The sequence below is a fragment of the Psammomys obesus genome, unplaced genomic scaffold, assembly GCF_907164565.1.
Source record: "Psammomys obesus unplaced genomic scaffold, mPsaObe1.curated_primary_1811, whole genome shotgun sequence".
NCBI lineage: Eukaryota > Metazoa > Chordata > Mammalia > Rodentia > Muridae > Psammomys > Psammomys obesus.
The window spans coordinates 1,292,975-1,299,283 of record NW_026590677.1 but is presented as its reverse complement, the minus strand read 5'-3'; positions in this window follow the sequence as shown (position 1 = coordinate 1,299,283).

Genomic DNA, 6,309 nt, shown 5'->3' with positions numbered 1-6,309 from the left:
CTCTGCCTTTTACTTAGCTTGGCTAAGGGTTTGTCTATCTTGTTGATTTTCTCAAAGAACCAGCTCTTGGTTTCATTGATTCTTTGAATTGTTTTATTTGTTTCTAATTGATTGATTTCAGCCCTGAGTTTGATTATTTCCAGCCGTCTACTCCTTTTTGGTGTGTCTGCTTCTTCTTTTTCTAGGGTTTTTAAGTGGGCCATTAAGTTGCTTGAATGAGCTGTCTCGAATTTCTTCTTGAAGGCACTTAGTGCTATGAACTTTCCTCTTAGCACTGCTTTCATTGTGTCCCACAAGTTAGGGTATGTTGTGTCTTCATTTTCATTGAGTTCTAGAAAGGCTTTAATTTCTTTCTTTATTTCTTCCCTGACCCAGCTGTCATTTAGTAACAAGTTGTTCAGTTTCCATGAGTGTGTAGGCTTTTTGCTATTTCTGTTGTTGTTGAAGTCCAGCTTTATTCCATGGTGATCAGACAGGATACAAGGGATTATTTCAGTCTTCTTGTATCTGTTGAGGCTTGCTTTGTGACCAACTATATGGTCTATTTTGGAGAAGGTTCCATGAGGTGCTGAGAAGAAGGTAAATTCTTTTGTGTTTGGGTGTAAAGTTCTGTAAATGTCTGTGAGGTCCATTTGATTCATGTCCTCTCTCAGAGATATTGTTTCTTTGTTTAATTTCTGTTTTGTTGACCTGTCCTTTGTTGAGAGTGGGGTGTTGAAGTCTCCCACTATTAATGTGTGAGGATTTATATGTGGTTTAAATTTTATCAATGTTTCTTTTACAAATGTGGGTGCTCTTGTATTTGGGGCGTAGATGTTCAAGATTGTGATGTCCACTTGGTGGAATTTTCCCTTGAAGTATGAAGTGTCCTTCCCCAACTCTTTTTATTAATTTTGGTTGAAAGTCTATTTTATCCGATATTAGAATTTCTACTCCTGCTTGTTTCTTGGGTCCATTTTCTTGGAAAGTCGTCCTCCAACCTTTTACCCTCAGGTAATGTCTATCTTTGTGCCTTAGGTGTGTTTCTTGTATGCAACAGATTGCTTGGTTTTGTTTATGTATCTATTCTGTTAATCTGTGTCTTTTTACTGGAGAGTTTAGTCCATTGATGTTGAGAGAAATTAATGACCAGTGGCTGTTAGATCCTTTGATTTTGATGTTGGCTGTGATCATAAGGTTGTGTGCTTGGTTGCTTTTTGTTTTACTGTAGTAAGGTTAATTATTTCCTGTGTTTTCTTGACAGAAGCTAATTTTCTTGGGTTTTCTCCAGGTCTTTCAATTTCCCCCTTCTTCTGATGTCCATCCTCTTTGGCTTTCTGAATTGGGATTGAACATAGTAGCCAGAGTCCTCCTTCTTGATTAGTTTCTTTAGGTGTACAGATTTTAGTATGTTTATCCTACATTATATGTCTAATATCCACTTATGAGTGAGTATATACCATGTGTGTCTTTCTGCTTCTGGAATACCTTACTCAAGATGATATTTTCTAGTTCTATCCATTTGCCTGCAAATTTCATGATTTCCTCATTTTTAATTGCTGAGTAGTATTCAATTGTGTAAATGTACAATTTCGGTATTCATTCCTTTGTTGAGGGACATTTGGGTTTTCTCCAGTATTACAAATATAGCTGCTACAAACATGGTTGAGCAAATGTCTTTGTTGTATATTTCCGCATATTTTGGGTATATGCCTAGGAGTGGTATAGTTGGATCTTGAAGAAGCAGTATTCCTAATTGTCTGAGATATTGATGGATTGATTTTCAATGTGGTTGTTAAAGTTTACATTCCCATGATCAATGGAGTAATGTTTCTTTTTCTCCATATTCTCTCTAGCATGTGTTGCCACTTGAATTTTTGATCTTAGCTATTCTGATGGGTGTAAAGTGAAATCTCAGTGTCGTTTTGATTTACATCTCCATGATGACTAGAGATGTTTAGCACTTCTTTAAGTGTTTCTCTGCCATTCGGTATTCTTCTACTGATAATTCTCTGTTTATCTCTGCATTCAATTTTTTAATTGGATTGCTTAAATTTTTGATCTTTAGCTTCTTCAGTTCCTTCTGTCTTCTGGATATTAGCCTTCTTTTAGAAGTAGGGTTGGTGAAGATACTTTCCCAGTCTGTAGGTGTCATTTTTCTTCTGATGACAGTGTCCTTTGCTTTACAGAAGCTTTTCATTTTCATGAGGTCCCATTTATTTATTGTTGATCTTAGAGACTGTGCTGTTGGTATTCTATTCAAGAAGTTGTCTTCTGGGCCTGGAGAGATAGCTCAGAGATTAAGACCACTGGTTGCTCTTCCAAAGGTCCTGAGTTCAATTCCCAGCAACCACATGGTAGCTAACAACTATCTATAATGAGATCTGGTGCCCTCTTCTGGTGTGCAGGCATACATGCAAGAAGAATACTGTGTAATAAATAAATAAACAAACAAATAAATAAATAAATATTAAAAAAATGTTTTCTTCTGTGCCAATAAGTTCCATGTTTTCCCCACTTTTTCTTCAACAGGGTCAGTATGTTGGGTTTTATGTTGAGGTGTTCCATCCACATGGAATTTAGTTTTGTTCAGGGTGAGAAATATGGCTATATTTACATTTTTCTACATGTAGACATCCAGTTTGACCTGCACCATTGTTAAAGAGGTTCTCTTTTTTCCATTGTATGTTTTTTGCTTCTTTATCAAAAATCAAGTACCTGTAGGTGTGTGGTTTTATTTCTGGGTCTTCTATTCGAGTCCATCGATCTATCATTCTGTTTCTATGCCAGTACCAATCACTTTTTATTACTATTGCTCTGTAGTACAGCTTGAGATTAGGGATGGAAATACTGCCGGATGATTTCTTATTGAACAGGATTGTTTTATCAATTTGGATATTTCATTTTTCCATATGAAGTTGAGAATTTTTTTTTTCATGATCTTAATTAAATTTTTTTTTTGCTATTTTGATGGAAATTGCATTGAATCTGTAGATTGCTTTTGTCAGGCTGGCCATTTTCACTATGATAATCCTATAGATCCATGAACATGGGAGGTCTTGCCATCTTCAATTTCTTTCTGCAGAGACTTGGAAGTTTTGTTCTGTTTTTTTTTTTTTTTTTTAACAGGTCTTTCACCTGCTTGGCTAGAGTCACACCAAGGTGCTTTGTGTTTGTTATTTTTGGATATTGTGAAGGGTGTTGTTTCCCTAATTTCTTTCTCAGCCTTTTTGCTTTCATATACAGGTATTTATCAGCTGAAGGAGTTCTCTGGTTGAATTTTTGGGGTCACTCATATATACTATCATGTCATCTGCAAATAGTGATAATTTTACTTCTTCCTTTCCAATTTTTATCTCCTTGATCTCCTCTAGTTTTCTTATTACTCTAAGCAGGACTTCAAGTACTTTGTTGAAGCAATATGGAGAGAGTGTGCAGCCCTTGCCTTTTCCCTGATTTCAGGGAGTTGATTTAAGCTTCTCTCTGTTTAGTTTGATGTTGGCAATAGTTTTGCTGTATATTGTCTTTACTATGTTAAAGTGTGTGTCTTGTATCTGTGATTTCTCCAAAACTTAAACATGAATTGGTGTTAGATTTTGTTAAATGCTTTTTTGGCATCTGAGGAGAATATCACATGGTCTTTTTTCTTTCAGTTTGTTTATATAGTGGATTACATTGATGGATTTCTGTATATTGAACAACCCCTGCATTCCTGGGATGAAGCCTACTTGGTCATGTTGGATGATATCTTTTTTTGTGTTCTTGCAAGTATTTTATTGAGTATTTTTGCATATGCATGGAAGTGTACTTTGAATGACAGGGTGCTAGAGCGTGCAGATGCCTGGAATATTGAACCCAAGCACAGGAAGAGGTTTGTGTACTGGCTGTTCATGGGTTCCTGTGCAGGTGCCCTGAATACCTCAGTGGCCTACAGGTCGGTTTTACTGTCTTTCTGGTATTTAGGTCTGTCTGTTATGTTATTTTAGTTTTAATAATGTTTCATTTACAAGTACAGATACCCTTGTTTTTGGGGCAATGATGTTCAGGATAATAATGTCCTCACATTGGATTTTTCCTCTGATGATAATGAAATGTCCTTCCTCATCTCTTTTGATTAATTTTGGTTGAAATTCTTTTTTATTAGCTGCTAGGATGGCTACTCCAGCTTGTTTTTTGGGTCCATTTGCTTAAAAACCTTTTTCCAGCCTTTTACTCTGAGGTAGTGTCTATCCTTGTTTCGGATGAGTGTTTCATGAATGCATCAGAATGTTAAATCCTGTTTCTGCAACCATTCTGTTAGTCTGTGTCTTTTTATTGGAGAGTTGTGTCCATTGATGTTGATAGATAATAATGACCAATGAATGTTGGTTCCTTTTATTTTTGTGTTGGTGGTGATGGTGTGTTTATGTGCTTCTTGCTTCTTTTCTTTTGATTTTTTGTTGTGAAGTTATTTATGTCTTATGTTTTCTTGGGTGTAGATGAGTTTGTTAGATTGAAGTTTTCCTTCTGGTTTTCTGTAGGGCTGGTTTGCTGTATAGATAATATTTAATTTTAGTTTTGTTGTGAAATATTTTGTTTTCTCCATCTATGCTGATTGAAAGTTTTGCTGAGTATAGTAGTCTGGGTTGGCATCTGTGGTCTCTTAGTATCTGCATGATATCTTCCCAGGCCCTTCTGACTTTCTGATTTTCATTATGTAATTCTAAGTAACATAGCATTTCTTATTTCTCACTGCGTAGTCATAGGGTGTCAGAGCATGGTTGTCAGATCTAGACTATCACATTTGTTTTTCTTTTGCAATATGTATTGCCAGGCTAAAATAATTTTATCCTAAATTGGAAGATTGGGCAGTTACCAAATACATGTATATCATAGAGGTAAGTGTGGACAAAACATTAACAATAATTTTTGAAATAGAATGCCTATTTTCATTTTCACTACTGTAGATATCTTTTCTTATTTTGACAAATACTATTGTTTGAGAAATTCATATAATGTGTTTTGACCATACTCACCACAACTGCTGTCTCATGGATTTACTCCCACCCCCATCTATTTTTAATTAAATTTTTTATTGTTTATTTTAATTACAGTTCATTCACTTTGTATCCCAGCATGGTCAAAACTCTAAGTCTACAAAATGAAGAAAAGATAATAAAAGCAGCAAGGGAAAAAGGCCAAGTAACACATAAAGGTAGACCTAATAGAATCAGACCATACCTCTCTATCTATTAACCCATGTCCTTTTAAAAAATTAGTAATCTATTGACTTCAATTTATGCTGTCCAAATGCTCTCATTACAGAGCCATTCATTGAAGCATGTTGTCTTACAAAGAGCTGTGCTCTTAAAGAAAACTGGCTTTCCTTCTGCTGAAGCCTCCAACTGTTTACTGTTCATAACACATTAGTGAAGAGTGGGAATATCCATGCTAGAGTATTGACTGGCTTGATCATGTACAAATCTTGTTTGAACAATCATAGTTTCTGTGAGTTTACGAGTACAGCAATCCTACCATTTCCAGAAGACACTGTTTTGTTCTGGTCCTCCCTGACCTATGACTCTTACAATCAGTCTTTCTGCCCTATCTTTTATGCTGCTCCCTGAATTTGGAGATGGGATGTGATATAGATATTCCATTTGTAGCTGAGCCCTGAATAGACACTAAGAGTTTGCACTTTGACCAGTTGTGAGTTTATATATTAACCACCATTCATTGTACAAAGAATATTATCTTATAGGGTCTGTGAGAGCCACTAACCTACAGGTACAGAGATTTGAATTTATAGGACACTTTGATAGTATGTTCATTCAGCAAAATATTAGTGGTAGGTTCCAACTTAGAGCCTGTGAGCTCCCTAGCCATGTGTTCTAGACCAGATTTGTATACTAGAGATACATTTTCTTCTAGGGAGTAAGCCTTGTCAGAAAGTGGTTGGCTACGCCTACAAAATCTATACCACCATTGCCCTCATGGGCATATCTTGCCATGTTATTTATTTATTTCAGGTGACAAGGTTTACAGCTGAGTACGAGTATTTACAAGTTCCCAAACCCCAATATCTTGTACAGTACCTTCCAGTACTATAAAAGGTAGCCATCAAGGAGGAAGCTTCCTGGTCAGTACTGACTAACTTGTCCAAGTCATATGTCCAATATTTATGGTGTCATCAGCAATAGGGTCCTGTGAGTAGGGTAACTCCAATTAAACTATTTTATATAATATGTATAATTAAACATCCCTTCCCAGTGTTCTCTTCCATGTACATTTCTGTCCGGGTTTGATGCTCTCTTTAGTGTCTTCTTGCCACAAAAATTATTTTAGTTATTT